The 15,334-nt window shown below is 40.5% G+C and overlaps 1 protein-coding gene and 1 non-coding gene across 2 annotated transcripts in view; one reads left to right on the top strand and one right to left on the bottom strand.

The window, feature by feature from the left end:
* Positions 1-15,334, top strand: part of LOC145406748 (midasin) — a 489,879-nt gene that overhangs the window by 84,514 nt on the left and 390,031 nt on the right. The gene's annotated exons all lie outside the window — the stretch shown is intronic.
* Positions 270-388, bottom strand: LOC145406900 (5S ribosomal RNA). Its single transcript, XR_013898607.1, has one exon. It is a non-coding gene; the product is annotated as a 5S ribosomal RNA (ribosomal RNA).

Here is a 15,334-nt window from a genome sequence, read left to right as displayed (position 1 = left end):
TCCTAAAACCTCCCTGTTCTTCTCCAATTAATTCCTCTGTTATTTCCCTAACTCAGTCAATAAGTATCCTACCATATATTTTTCCTGTTACATGAAGAAGACAGATGTCCCTATGATTACCACACACTTTTTTTTCCCCTTTTCCTTTGTCATCATCATCATCATTGCCAGACGCCATGTATCCCAAATGGGGTGGCCAAGGGCTTAGAGTTAACTGTTTTACAGGGAGGGGCACTAATCCTCCACCAACCCCACTTGACATGTAGGGATGCCAACAGCATCTGGTGTTCCCAGGCGGTCACCCATCCAAGTACTAACCAGACCCAACGTTGCTTAACTTCGCTGATCGGATGGGAAGCGGTTTACTCAACGTGGTATGGCCGTACAGGGAATAATTATACCTGACTTCCAATCCTCTGGAACTCTACCTTCCTCCCAGGTCAATCTACACATCTTCCACATCCATTCTACTACTATCTCTCCCCCATGCTTCAGCATTTCACCACACACTCCATCAATTCCTGGGGCTTTCCCCATTTCAACATTCTTCATTGCTTCTACAACTCCCATCCTACTGACTTCTTCCTCCCCTCTCACATCCTTCCTTCTGGCCATCTCCTAGCCACTAATACTTTTTTTTTTTTTTTTTTTTGATAACAGAACGGAGGAAGGAAAAACAAATGGAGAAAAAAAATAATCCATACACCAGATTACTGGTGTCCTCTGTTCATAAAATATCTGTAACAGTAAGACTTGAACAGTTGTAGGTTGAAATTTGGAGGAAAACAACTCTGGGGAAGCATTACTTTCATTCTCTGTGCTCAACAGTTCCTTAAAGTTTTCCTTCCATCTGCTCACTTTTTCTCCCTTCTCCACTAGTAATCTACCATTTTTATCTTCACTCTCCAAGTAACTTCTTTGGCATCCTGTCAAACTCTCTTTACCTCTTTCCAGAACATTTTCTTACATTCCCTCCGCTTTACATTTAAGTTCCTTCCAAATTCCTCATTCAATCTTTTCCTACTCTCTCATACTAATCTTTTCACTTCTCTCTTCCTCTGTATGTATAACTCGCTCTTCCGCCTCTCAACTTCTTCCACGCCCCTGTTTCTCATCCACTCACTATATGCTTTCTTCTTTTGTACCACAAACTCTCTCACCTCTTCAGTCCACCATGCTGTTCCCAACACCCCCTTTCATCTTCTCTTCATTCTACACACCATTTCACATGCTGCACAGATTTCTTCTGTGAATATCTTGCACACACCTTCCACATCCCCCATCTGCTCCAGTCTATATTTACCCCATCGCTCTTCCACGTCCCTCACACATTCTGCCTTTTTTGCATCCTCGTGTAACTTTTCCACTCTCCTTGTTTGTACTACAGTAAAAGTCCTATTATTCGACAGCTGATTATTTGGTAGATCCTATATTTTGGCAATTTAAAGAAATGGGCCCATTTACGAAAGTCTCTGATTGTTCGGCAGATGTCGGGAATCATCTCGACATTGCAGGAAGTGTTATCTGTGACTTGGAGGCCTACTGTTTTATTACACTTGTATATGTTCACTAGTTTGTATATTTTTAAGATTCGGGTATAGTACTGTATTGATTACGATTTTGCACAGTATCATACAGTACAGTAACCACCCTGAAATTAGCGAGGGTAACGCTAATTCTTGATGCCTTCCTGAAAATGACATTTACCGCTAATTGCGTACCCTATGAACCACTGATACTGTAATGCATTTCCCATAAATAAACATTGCTTGTTAAATCTGTTTCCCTGTTGTTTTTAGCTGTACGGCTGGGACAGCTCTTGTACATTGATTCCTCAGCATAATGGTGGAAGGGACTATCCAAAGTGTTTAACTAAACCTAACCTAACCGAGTTTAACTGTACCTAACAATTTAACCAGATCTAACCAAACCTAAAGTCGGAAAAATACTTAAACTGGAGGAACATGAATTAGTAAGGTCTTTCTGATGAACGTTAAACGTACATTTAGCGCTCATATTTTGTTTGTTTTGTGTTTATAGGTGATAGAGAGGGTATTGATGCAACAGTAATATATTCCATTAACCCCTTATTAACCCCCAGCTTTGAACAACCCTTTACAGTACTGGTGTCAGTGACGTTGAGTTAGTGTGAGCTATAAAAAACTGTGAACAATTATGGGAAGGGAATGAAGGTCACTGGTATGTTTACACGACTCTACGCTACGATTCCAACCAGTCAGGTGGTCGCTTAATCTCAGATGTTTTAGCCCATTTGGTAAATGCACCGGAACTTCATCAGTTCTGTGAATCATAGCAAGTCATAGCATGGGTTTAGGAAGCTAAATAACACATTGCCAGGTGCACCAGACGATTCTCTTCACATCTTGAAGAAAATTAAATTGATTTCAAATGAATGGAAGAAATTTTACGTACCCAAAGATGGATTAAATTTCCATTTAATTTTCTTCAAGATGTGTTCAGTGGGATTACAGTCACATCCCTTGCTTGGCCACTCCAGAAGCTGCAGATTTTTCTGTTGGTTAACCCCTTAACCGCGGGGCGTCACTTTCGTGGCGCTTGGGAGCAAGGGATCATACCGCGGGGCGTCGCTTTTGTGATTCTGTGTTATTTTGAATTCACCCGGGCTTTCAAGTGGGGGCTTGTATCATCTATCATTACTGACAGTGTCCAACACTAGTCAGCACTCCTAATCTCATCTGTACTCCCATCCATTGTTGACAATTTAGCCATTTCTCCCCATTCTTGACTCCCCTCCCTACCCCCCCTCCATTACCCTATCCTCTCGCCTGCCCGGCCATGCTACGCTAAGTAAATCTTCCCTGGAATTTTTCACTGATTTCATCCATTGAAATAAGCCCTATGTCGTATTCTTATACCAAATAATATATACAAGAAAGAAATCAGGTAAGTGAGAGTTCCATACACCTGGAATTGGCTAATTATCACCTGACAACACCTCACGTGCACTCGTTCGCTAATTTTCGCTGTTTTTTTCCCCTTGAAATATGCCGTATAATCTATTTTCGTAATAAATATACATGTAAGGAGGGATGGGAGAAGCCTAAGTGATATTTACATTCACCTGGAACTACCTAATTTATAATGTATTGTCTAGATTTCCTGCCAATCATATCAGTGCTACACAAAGCTGTTTCAAGATTTAACATTGGTAGCTCTGATTATATATCTCCTAAGTAGGCCTCTAATCTATTTTCGTAATAAATATACATGTAAGGAGGGAAGGGAGAAGCCTAAATGATATTTACATTCACCTGGAACTACCAAATTTATAACGTATTGTCTAGATTTCCTGCCAATCATATCAGTGCTAGACTTAGCTGTTTCAAGAAGTAATATTGGTAACTCTGAATAACCCCTAAAGCAGGCCTCTAGGCTGGCTGGCCTGGCCCCTGCGTTATCAGTGTACTCTCATCTTCCGAAGTGAGAGGATGTATGTTTCATCTTGCTGACTTCAAGGCCTTTTTTCACCCCCATGCAAATGGCTCTGTGACCTTTACCCCCTACTAAACCTCGTGTGGAAAGAGGTAAAGGGCTGACAATTGATAAAAGAGTGACTACGATCTTTCTATTGAGTAAAACAGTGCAAGTGGAATTGTAAATAATGTGTAAACAGCAAGTGAAAGTAATGAATGTAAATATACGTGAACAATGGAAAATAGTTTTATAAGTTATTTCAAGTGACAGTGCACAACACAGTGTAAATAAAATAGAAATGTAAATAACGTAAATAAAATAGAGAACGTAAATAGAAATGTAAATGAGTAGTATTATAAGAATACGAGTATATACCCTAGGAGTAATGAAAGTGAAAGTTTCACTCTAGCATGTCTGAATGCTATGAGTTATGAGAGTGAAGATGAAAGTGACATTCACTCTCAATGCCAGTATACAGGACGAGAAAGTGAATGCTACGTATTTTACTGAAAGAAATTGAATCCCTACAGTGACAATAAACTAATACTACTGAAGGAAACTTATGGATAAAGACTGTAGATATATATAAGTGTTATATAGTAATAGAAATATAAAGTGTGAGGGGTTTTATGAATAATAAATGACAGACTACCATGAGCGAACTAGTGCCAGTGCGACGATCAGACGCGCTCGTAATTTCCATTGCTTTCACAGTGTTTTTTTTTTTTGAGTATGGATCCCAAACTACTTGAAAATTGTAGAATAGTGTTTATAGTGTTTGTATCTGGCTGTGGTAATCATATTACGGGTTGTTGGGAGGTGTAAAGTGGAGACTTCGTTACCCAAATTCAGAGGTCTCCACAAGTCCTACGGTAACCGACGAAGGCTCAACAATCATTCCAGCAGAAAGCTGAAGGTATGTGCCATAAACATATGTAATTTTATTATTCTAGAACTAATAACTGATTTTTGGCAAATATTTTTTGAGAGTCTGTCGGAGCCCAAATAACCCCGCGGCACACGCAAGTCATTGGTAAACAAGCCCTCGGTGTAGGGGTTAACCTAAGGCATCGTATTGACGTATGGGTAAGTCGCAACACTTTGTCACATCTAGTCCCATCGACGTACTGGTACGTCGCGCAATTGCAAGGTTCATAATTTGCACAATTTTCAATTTTTCGCGCTCGATTTTTCGTATGTATACATGGGACACCTTCCTCTATTCCTCTGCAAGATGCCAGGCAGGGACAATGCCTTACACTGCATAACCCCCCCCACACACACACACACCATTGTCTTGGCAATTCACCTGTTACCAATGACCTCGCCAGTAAAGACATTCAGGGCCAGAGTGATTCCCCAATCGATGACAATCATGACAATGTGGAGGGCAAAGTTTACATAGCATTAGAGTAAGAAACAGTCAGAAATGATGATCAGGTAATGTTGCCAAAAAAGATCAGGTATGTTGATGAGTTAGTGAGTGAAATAATGCTTATAATGCCTATATTACTGTTTGAAAACCAATATACTCTCGTACTACAAATAAATTCGTACCAAATAAATAAATTAATAAAAACCGTTTATGAGTGGTGTGGAATAGTTACCCTCCCATAGAACTCGTTTTCTTTGGAGCCAGCCTGATAGAAAACCCAGTAAGGTATGGAGGTACTGCTACCTGGATCGAGTATTTTAAACCACAGGTGAGCGATTTCTCTATGAATTTTCGATGTTTCTCACCAAAAACGGAGGTTTTAGCCAAAAAAAACAAAATCCAAAATAGCTCGGGATTGGGGGGTGTCGGAGGTGTGAAATAGCTCGGGACGTGACGGGTCAAACCACTTCCTTACGGCCCTGTCTGTATCTATCAGGCAGCAATCTTGCACAAAAAAAACTGGGCCGGGTGGAAATGCGAAATTCCTGCATTGATGGGAAGGAAGGAAGAAGTTGTGCAGGATATCTGTATATTTTTCTGTCGTAAACCTCCCCTCAGTTCTTACTAAGTCTCCCAGTCCGTGAATGGGCATGTAGCCCCACACGTTGCAGCTGGCATGTCCACTGCTTGTCTCTTCTTGAGTATGATAAGGTTCATATTTGTGGATGCAATCATGGGGTATTAGTTTGGGATAGTAGGTGATGTAATAACTAGTTTTTAATGTGATAGCCTGATAACTTGAGATGAAAACAGTTTCGATTATGAAACTAGAGCCACAAGCACGACTGACTTGCTGAAAATGAACTAGAACGTTTACATAGAAAAATATACTACATTGGAAAATATCCTGCACGGATCTTCTGTAAATAAATTTCCTTAAAAATACTAGACAGATTTTGGCGCAAGTATCTGAGGGGGTCCTAGGTAGTTTGCTTAATCTGCAACTCCCATGGAGGCACCACTGCATATTAGCAGACAAAGCCACTGGTCCAGATGAAATTCCCTCAATAGTACTTAAAAATTGCTCCTTAGTGTTGGTTCCTGTATTAGCAAAAGTTTTCCGCTTATGCATCCGTACCTCAGTTTTTCCAGCACCTTGGAAAGAAGCAAATATCCATCTGTCTATCTATCTATCTATTGCCAGACGCCTCAATCCTGTTTGGGGTGGCCACAAACAAATCGCCTCCACCTTGCCCTGTCCCCCGCCATTTCGCTGCCCTGCTCCCAACTCACACAGGGAAGGATTGTGGAAGGTTTTTTTATGTATGTTGTAGATGGTATGCTGCTAGGTGGTGTCAAGAGTTTTTATGTTGGTAGGGAGGCATGTGTAAGTGTAAATGGGCATTTAGGTAATTGGTTCACGATCAGTGTGGGCGTGCGACTAGGTTTTGTGATGTCCCCATGGTTGTTCAATATATAAATGGATGGGGTGATGGGAGAAGTAAAAACACAAGTAATGGAGAGATGGATGGTGTTGGTAATGAATGGTGATGGATGGAATATCTCAGATTTGTTGTATGCTGATGATGCATTACTACTTGCAGATACTGGACAAGAGGTTGGTAGACTATTGCAGAGTTTTGCTGATGTCTGTGAGAGTAAAGTGATGGTTATTGAGAGAGACGGTGACTCCCAGTGTGATGTTACAGTGAATGGAGAGAGACTGGAATTGGTGAGAGAGTTCAAAGTCCTGGGTACAGTGATAGAGAAGAGAGGAAAATGCGCAAAAGAAGCGAAGAGTGACACAAGGAAGGAAAGTATCTGGTGCTATGAAGGACTTGATAAGAAACAGAGGCTTGCGTGTTGCAGCTGCACAAGGCTTACATGAAGGAGTGTTAGTGCCAACTTTGACATATGGATGTGAGACTATGGTGTTGCATGAAAATGAAAGACAAAAGTAAGAGCAGTGGAGATGGGATTACTGAGGAATGTGCAGTACAAAGAGTGGATAGGATGTGGAATGATGCGATTTGTGAAAGATGCAGTGAGGAAATCTGTGGACACGTGAATCGAAGGGAGTCTACTGAGATGGTTTGGTCATATGGAGAGAATGAATGACAATAGAGTGGTGAAAAAAGTATATCTGAGAGAATTTAAAGGAGGGAAGAGGCAAGGTAGGCTAAGAAGAAGGTGGAGGGATATGGTTGATGAGTGTGAGAAAGAGAGTAATGAAAGTTGGTGATGTCATGGGACTGACTAGAGATTGAGCTGGCTGGATGAATTTTGTGGGGAGAAGTGCATAAATGTGATAGTGTTTGGATTGATTCTATCAGATAGGTATACATGAAGCTACAGAAAGTGGTGAAATTTTTTTGGACTCTGTGATGGAGCCAGGATTCCGTGGGCTTGAATGATGAGTGAATGGAAGCATGGCCCATTGAATGGGACAAACTTGGCTGTCTGGATGTTGCTGCTCCTCACCCTGCCCTTGAGTGAGAAAGGAGTTTCGGATGATGATGATGAAGAAAAAAAAATAGTTCCCTCTATATTTAAACAAGTATAGGCTCATTCAGCTCCTTTTACATGCAGGTTTGTCTCTTAGCCCTCCTGATAAGCTCTTCAGCAGCTTGATGTGCTTTTGATCACTTTGACGTCTTTTTAACCCCTTAACCGTGGGGCGTCACTTTCGTGACTCTTGGGAGCAAGGGATCATACCGCGGGGCGTCGCTTTTGTGATTCTGTGTTATTTTGAATTCACCCGGGCTTCCAAGTGGGGGCTTGTATCATCTATCAGTACTGCCAGTGTCCAACACTAGCCAGCACTCCTAATCTCATCTGTACTCCCATCCATTGTTGACAATTTAGCCATTTCTCCCCGTTCTTGACTCCCCTCCCTACCCCCCCTCCATTACACTATCCTCTCGCCTGCCCGGCCGTGCTACGCTAAGTAAATCTTCCCTGGAATTTTTCACTGATTTCATCCATTGAAATAAGCCCTATGCCCTATTCTTATACCAAATAATATATACAAAAAAGAAATAAGGTAAGTGAGAGTGCCATACACCTGGAATTGGCTAATTATCACCTGACAGCACCTCACGTGCACTCGTTCGCTAATTTTCGCTGTTTTTTTCCCATTGAAATATGCCATATAATCTATTTTCGTAATAAATATACATATAAGGAGGGAAGGGAGAAGCCTAAGTGATATTTACATTCACCTGGAACTACCTAATTTATAATGTATTGTCCAGATTTCCTGCCAATCATTTCAGTGAAATACATAGCTGTTTCAAGAGCTACATTGGTAGCACTGAATAACCCCCAAGTAGGCCTCAACCCGGGCCGGCCTTCCTTTATCAGTTCTCTCTCATCTTCCGAAGAGGAGGTACGGCTCATCCTCTTGCTGACTTCAGGGCCTTTTTTCACCCCCATGCAAAGGGCCCTGTGACCTTTACCCCCTACTAAACCTCGTGTGGAAAGAGTTAAAGGGCTGACAATTGATAAAAGAGTGACTACGATCTTTCTATTGAGTAAAACAGCGCAAGTGGAACTGTAAATAATGTGTAAATAATGTGTAAACAGCAAGTGAAAGTAATGAATGTAAATATACGTGAACAATGGAAAATAGTTTTATAAGTTACTTCAAGTGACAGTGCATAACACAGTGTAAATAAAATAGAAATGTAAATAATGTAAATAAAATAGAGAACGTAAATAGAAATGTAAATGAGTAGTATTATAAGAATACGAGTATATACCCTAGGAGTAATGAAAGTGAAAGTTTCACTATAGCATGTCTGAATACTATGAGTTATGAGAGTGAAGATGAAAGTGACATTCACTCTCAATGCCAGTATACAGGACGAGAAAGTGAATGCTGCGTATTTTACTGAAAGAAATTGAATCCCTACAGTGACAATAAACTAATACTACTGAAGGAAACTTATGGATAAAGACTGTAGATATATATAAGTGTTATATAGTAATAGAAATATAAAGTGTGAGGGGTTTTATGAATAATAAATGACAGAGTACCAAGAGCGAACTAGCGCAAGTGCGGCGGTCAGACGCGCTCATAATTTTCATTGCTTTCACAGTGTTTTTTTTTTTTTTTTTGAGTATGGATCCCAAACTACTTGAAAATCATAGTGTTTATAGTGTTAATATCTAGCTGTGGTAATCATATTACGGGTTGTCGGGAAGTGTAAAGTGGAGACTTCGTTACCCAACTTCAGAGGTCTCCACAAGTCCTACTGTAACTGACGAAGGCTCAACAAACGTTCCAGGAGAAAGCTGAAGGTATGTGCCATAAGCATATGTAATTTTAATATTCTAGGGCTAATAACTGATTTTTGGCAAATATTTTTTGAGAGTCTGTCGGAGCCCGAATAACCCCGCGGCACACGCAAAACATCGGTAAACATGCCCGCGGTGTAGGGGTTAACACAGTAATCTATAAGAAACACTCAATATGACATCTTTTTAACACAGTAATCCCTAAGAAACACTCAATATCTTCAAAGTACCTGGCGAAAACACAATCTGTGTTGTATTAGTCTGGGCAGGGACACACAAATGTTTTCAGTGAACTCTCAACAGACAAAGAAAATTGAGAAAGTTGTAGGGGTAATGAAAGTATGCTTTCAAGAGCAGTCTACAACACAATGTATGCACCCCACACAGGCCAGTAGATACTTTGTTTACCTAGCAGCTGACATGCAGGTATTTAAATGGGCTTTTAACCCCTTTTTCACAACAATATACCCAAAACAAGTGTTCTTACTAATTGTAGGTGAGTTTAGGTAGCTAAGAGTGAAAAAATATAATGCATTTTTTGGTCAAAAATTTGTCTGAAATCTCCCCTTAAGCTGTGTCAAAAATGCCACTGAACCTCCTGTTACATCCAGTGACAAAACTTTGAGATAGAAACACTGCACATTGAGTCCAGGGATGCCATACAGTCACTTATGAGTGGCCAGGCCTCATCAGACCACATCATGTGGACTTGGGGTCACTGGAACTTTGAAAATGTATCTCGTAGATCTAAATACTAGTCCTGTGCAGGGCAACTACTGACACCCGTAGATCTTCGTACAAAACCAGTACGGTAACTGGCTAAGAAGTAACGCCAAGTCAGTCTGGGGACTAGTACTGTACCTAGTGTACCTTAGAGATCAGTACTTGGTCTTCTATTATTTTTTGTACAGTATACCCTCTCAGTACTGGATCAGTTGTGGGGGAAGCCTGATCTGATAAAGCCAACAATCTGGTGAGTTTGACCCCCCACCCCATAGGATTTCAAGCACATAATGGAAAATTAGTGAAATAGCATCTTCTAGTACTAAAAAGGGTAACTCTATCCATATTACACTAATTTGGCTCATAATTTCACACCCTTGTCAGCACCTCTTCATGACTTGCGCACTACAGTGAAGTCTCAGTTATCTGGTGTAATTCAGCCAAGCCCTACACCAAGTAATGCGAAATGCCGGATATTGCATAGTACCCCCATTGGCTCAGCATTCGGTGTCAAGTTGGATATTGTGTTCTGTTTTGACTCACTCTCCTAAAAACTTTCTTTTGAGTAAAAGATGAAAACGAAGTTTAAAATTTAATACAGTAATGACACAGTACATTAATACAATAACACAGTGCCGGTTGGTCACCACTTACAAGCTGGTTGATACACCTCGATTCCGGATTTTTATTATTGTTTTTTTTTTAATGCAAGAAAGAAGGAACCAAAGGCCAGGAGCCAAATTTAGGATGCATTCATTTAGAGACCCAGACATACTGTGTTTGGAAAGACTGGAGTTCATACGCAGTAGGAAATACAGACAGGGAGACGATTCCAGAGTTGACGTATTGAACACATGAAGGACTGGTAGTAACAGTTAACTCTTGCATTTGAGAGATGGACAGAAAAGGGATGAGAGTTTGTTGCTAGATGGGTGCTACTAGCCTGCCTTAATGATGGAAGGATGCAAGCAGACAGTTCAGAGGAGCAGTGACCATTGAAGCAGCTATAGAAAAGATGCAACAATGTTTGAAGAGACAGAGGTTGAAAGGAGCCAGTAAGAGGAGGAGAGTTAATGAGATGAAAAGCCTTTGATTCCAGCTTGCTGAGAAGTGTTATATATGGGGAGCCTCTCCACACATGAGAGTTATACTGTACACAGGGGCAAATAAAATCCATGTATAAAGTCAGCAACTGTGCAGGGGTAAAGAAGGCATGGAGTCAGCATGGCACACCTAATCTCTTGGAAACAGATTTTACAAGAGAGATAATATGATCTTTCCAAGATAAATCTCAAGAGAATGAAACCCTAGGTGTGTTTAAAGATGATGCAGGATTGAGTCGAATATTGTTAAAAATTAGCAGACACTCGTGCGAAAGATTTTGTCAAGTTGATAGATTGAAGAACTGAGTTTTTGATACATTAAAAACAACAAGATTATTTTTACCCCAGTCAGAGATATGAGCCGTCAGACATTAGATGTGTTATTGCCTCATCCCTTGTTGGATAAAGTTATTGATGAGATGGACGCTGTGGGAAGCGAATGGAAAGGTGAAGGGTAGAACCATAGCCATATGAATGGCAAGGGTTAGATGTACAGTTTAGGTCATATTGCATTGAACTACTGGTTACGTCCCATTTTGGTGTTGGGTATTGCATAATTTCTCTAGATATTGCTTCAATAGAGCCGATGCAGCAGTGCCGGATATTCTTTTTGGTCGGACATTGCGACGACGGATAATTGAGAGTTTACTGTATTACCATTGCCTTGTGTAACAACTCAGCAGTCATGAGGGGGAGAGGGCCGTATTGGGGTAAGGAGAGTAGAAACTCTGTATTGTACGAGTACACTGTACCTGTATAGATGGATGCAGACTGCTCCCACACCTACTCTTATATGTTGTAGACTGAACTAACTGTTGTTCATCATCACTGTCAGCAAAAATGGTTTTTGGAGGCTATGGTGTCATCTGTGGTAGAGAGAGTCCTGAGGTGCTGGGGGTTGGGGTCCAAAAGGCTGTACTGCTGGATCCTGAGGATATGTGGAGGCTCGCTGAGGATGTTGATGCTACAGTTACACTGAAGGTCTGACTTTGTGTGGATCCTCTTGGCAGCAGGAGAGGATAGAGGCTTGAAAAACTGGAATTCTTAGCCTGGCTCTGCCTTGGCTGCTACAGCTGTTTTAGCTCCAACCTATGAGTTGCATGACCTCATAGTGGTGAGCAGCAGCCCCACCAACTCTGCATGATGGTGGGAATTGTGTCTGCAGCCAGACACAGTCCAGGTGCCTCTGCCCCCTCTTCCTCTTCATCTTCTTCCTTGGCCATTGACTTGTTGCAGTTCAGTAATCTCCACCTCTAACTTGTGATAGTAGCCAGGCACACTAACATCCTCATCCAGCCATTCTTGCAGCTCCCCTCAGCAAGGTTCCCCTGCCCCGCAGCTGTCAACGTTTCTTATGTCTGCAGTGGCTCAAAACCCTCAGAATAATGCAGTGGTGGTGGAGTGTTTAGGGTACTGAGGAGTTTCACTACCCATTCTTGAGTGTGGCAAGAGACACTTTCTTCCCTGCTTCTGTCTTGTTGGTAATGGCGTCTGTGATAGTGTAATTTTCACAATTTTGCAGTGTCGTCTTGCCTCTTGTGTCCCATAGCCTTCTTGGTCCATCCCATTCTCATTCATAATGAGGCACTTCCCTGGCGTGGTTGCGAGCGGACGTGCCTCTAGGGTGCTCCTCTACCTTTAGCTTGGCAAGTGTTTTCCAAGACCTTGGCTTTTCCTCACACTTTAGAAGCAATATATTGTTGTGCAAAGAAGTGTGAATTTCCTTAAAACAACGGCAATGGATTTAGACGCTATCAAAGTGCTCTTTGAAGCACAAGACCGGACATTTCGGACAGCTGTGGAGATTATCGTCTAACAACTGAAGTCCAGAATTCAGACAATGGAAGGAACAATTACTGACCTGATCAAGAGTTTGGAGTTCACCCAGGCCAAAGTGTTAGATTATAAAGGTGAAATAAAATCACTTCGGAAGTCAGACAATGAAAAGAAAAATATAATTGAAGGTTTAAAAACAAGAATTTATGAACTCGAAAGACATCTAAACTACCAAGAAGACTACAGTCGACGCAACAGCTTACGAATGACTGGGGTTCAAGAACAGCCTGGTGAAACTTGGGAACAAACATCCACAATGGTAATGAAGCTATTGGAAGAGAAGCTTCAACTACCTACAATGAATCTAGAACGTGCACACCGAGTAGGATCAGTTGATCACTCCCGTCCTCAAACAGTTGTTGTAAGATTCAGCAATTTGGGGATCGTGAAGCAGTGATGAGAAATGCCAGGAAACTCAAGGGTACAGGAATATACATTAATGAGGACCTTTGTTCAGCATCCCAGGAAATAAAGAAGAATCAGAGTCACCTGCTGAAGCAAGCAAGACAAGAAGGAAAAATGGCGTTCTTTAAATATACCAAATTAATAATAAAGGAGAAAAGTGGTCAACGATCATTATCAGTGGAAGGGGCAGGCTGCTCTACCTCTGGCGGTGGGGGTAACTCGACAGAGTCGGACGGCAGTTTTGGTGGTTCTGAGACAGTGGGAAGTGCTCGGGTACCTGACAGCGAAACACCTTCAGGGATAACTTTGAGCACTGGAGGTGAGGGAGCGGCTGCAGCAGGTGCTGTCGACGTTGCGTCTGATGGTGTCGATAGTGTGATAGCTTTGACAGCTGATTCTTCACACACAATACCAGAAGACTCTAATGGTGCCACTGCTGCTGCGGCTCCAGGAAGGGCTGGTGATAAGGTCTCCAGTGAAACTGCTGGTGACCTGGCAGAGGCTGGCGGCGCTAAACAGCGGCAGCAAAGGAACGTCAGAGAACGCAAGAGGAAATTGATAAGTTACTGCTCTAACTGAAACTTTTGATCAATTTATATCCATAGAATTTAGCGAAATAGGTTTTGCTAAAGAAATACCTTTTGCCAATGCAAGTGATGATGAATTATATACTATTCTAAATAGTCCAAGTTTAGTGAGCTGACCCATCGATTCCCATAACTTGGAATTCGATCCCTTTATTATACATGAAGATAAATATGACAATGACTTAGATATCAGTAAATTATACACCCACCTAAGACACCTAGATATTCCAAAATCAAAATATATCTATGTTGACAACCTAGACCTGCCTAGTAATAACAATACTATTACAATATCAAGTAGGAATATACGATTAAATCCAAAAAACCTTCAACACTTTACTGACACTGTCTTGTATAATGAATGTAAAGAAATAAATATTCTTGGCTTTACAGAAATAAGGTTAGACCCACATCTTGCTCCACTCTATGAACTATCAGGGTACAATAAGTTTACAAACTCTAGAAATAAGTATGGTGGAGGTGTAGCAATATATATTTCAACTGACTACCTTTCATTAGTACAGAAAGAATTCACATTAATAGAGTCTTTTATTGAATGTATAGGTGTTGAATCTGTTATTATGAATAAAAAGTCATTATTCATATGTATCTATAGGCCTCCAAATGGTAATGTTTACAGCATTCTAAATTCGATGTCAGAAATTCTTTCCTTAGCCCATGATAAACAATACCAAGCGGTTTACATATTAGGGGATTTTAATTTGAATTTGTTGAAGAGTAATGGCAACTCTGTTTCTGAGTTTATCAATGATATGTATTCTTTTTCTTTATTTCCCGTAATAACAAAGCCGACAAGAGTAACTGACATGTCGGCCACACTTATAGATCACATTGGGACAACACAAGTCGAATTCAATATTGGTAACTGTATAATACAAACAGACATTACTGGTCACTTCCCAATAATCTCTCAGTTTAAATATATTCATGGAACTCCTGATGTTACTTATTCCATTAATAAGAGAATGATAACATCTGGTGCACTAGAGCGCTTCAAATATGACCTTGTCCATGTAAATTGGAATAATATATTAACATCAATCTGTCCCAATAACTCATATAGCATATTATATAATATATATAATACATTATATCAAAAACATTTTCCATTGAGAATGGTTCGTATAAAAAGAGAATGTGAAATTAGTCCATATATAACGACTGCTTTAAAAAACAGCATTAAAGAAAGAAATAGATTAGAGAGACTGGCAAAAAAATTGCCACTGACCTATGGTGAAAAATATCGACAATACAGAAACAAACTGACATCAACTTTAAGAGCAGCAAAGAATAAGTATTACAAAGATTTATTGAAAGAAAGTCAAGGAAATCCTAAATCCCAGTGGAAAGCTATAAACTCAATACTTGGTAGAACAGACAACTTAACGTCTGTGCACTCTATTGAATTAAAGCCTCCTAGCTTTGACACTTCTACCTTATTTAATGAACATTTTTTAAAAATCTCTAACATAGAATCAGCTGGGATGGAAAACAACCATAACAGATACTTAAATAACTCTCCAGATTTT

Source organism: Coenobita brevimanus, chromosome 71, assembly GCF_032717465.1.
Source record: "Coenobita brevimanus isolate Jiangsu-jjx chromosome 71, ASM3271746v2, whole genome shotgun sequence".
NCBI lineage: Eukaryota > Metazoa > Arthropoda > Malacostraca > Decapoda > Coenobitidae > Coenobita > Coenobita brevimanus.
This window is presented reverse-complemented; position numbering and strand designations above follow the sequence as displayed.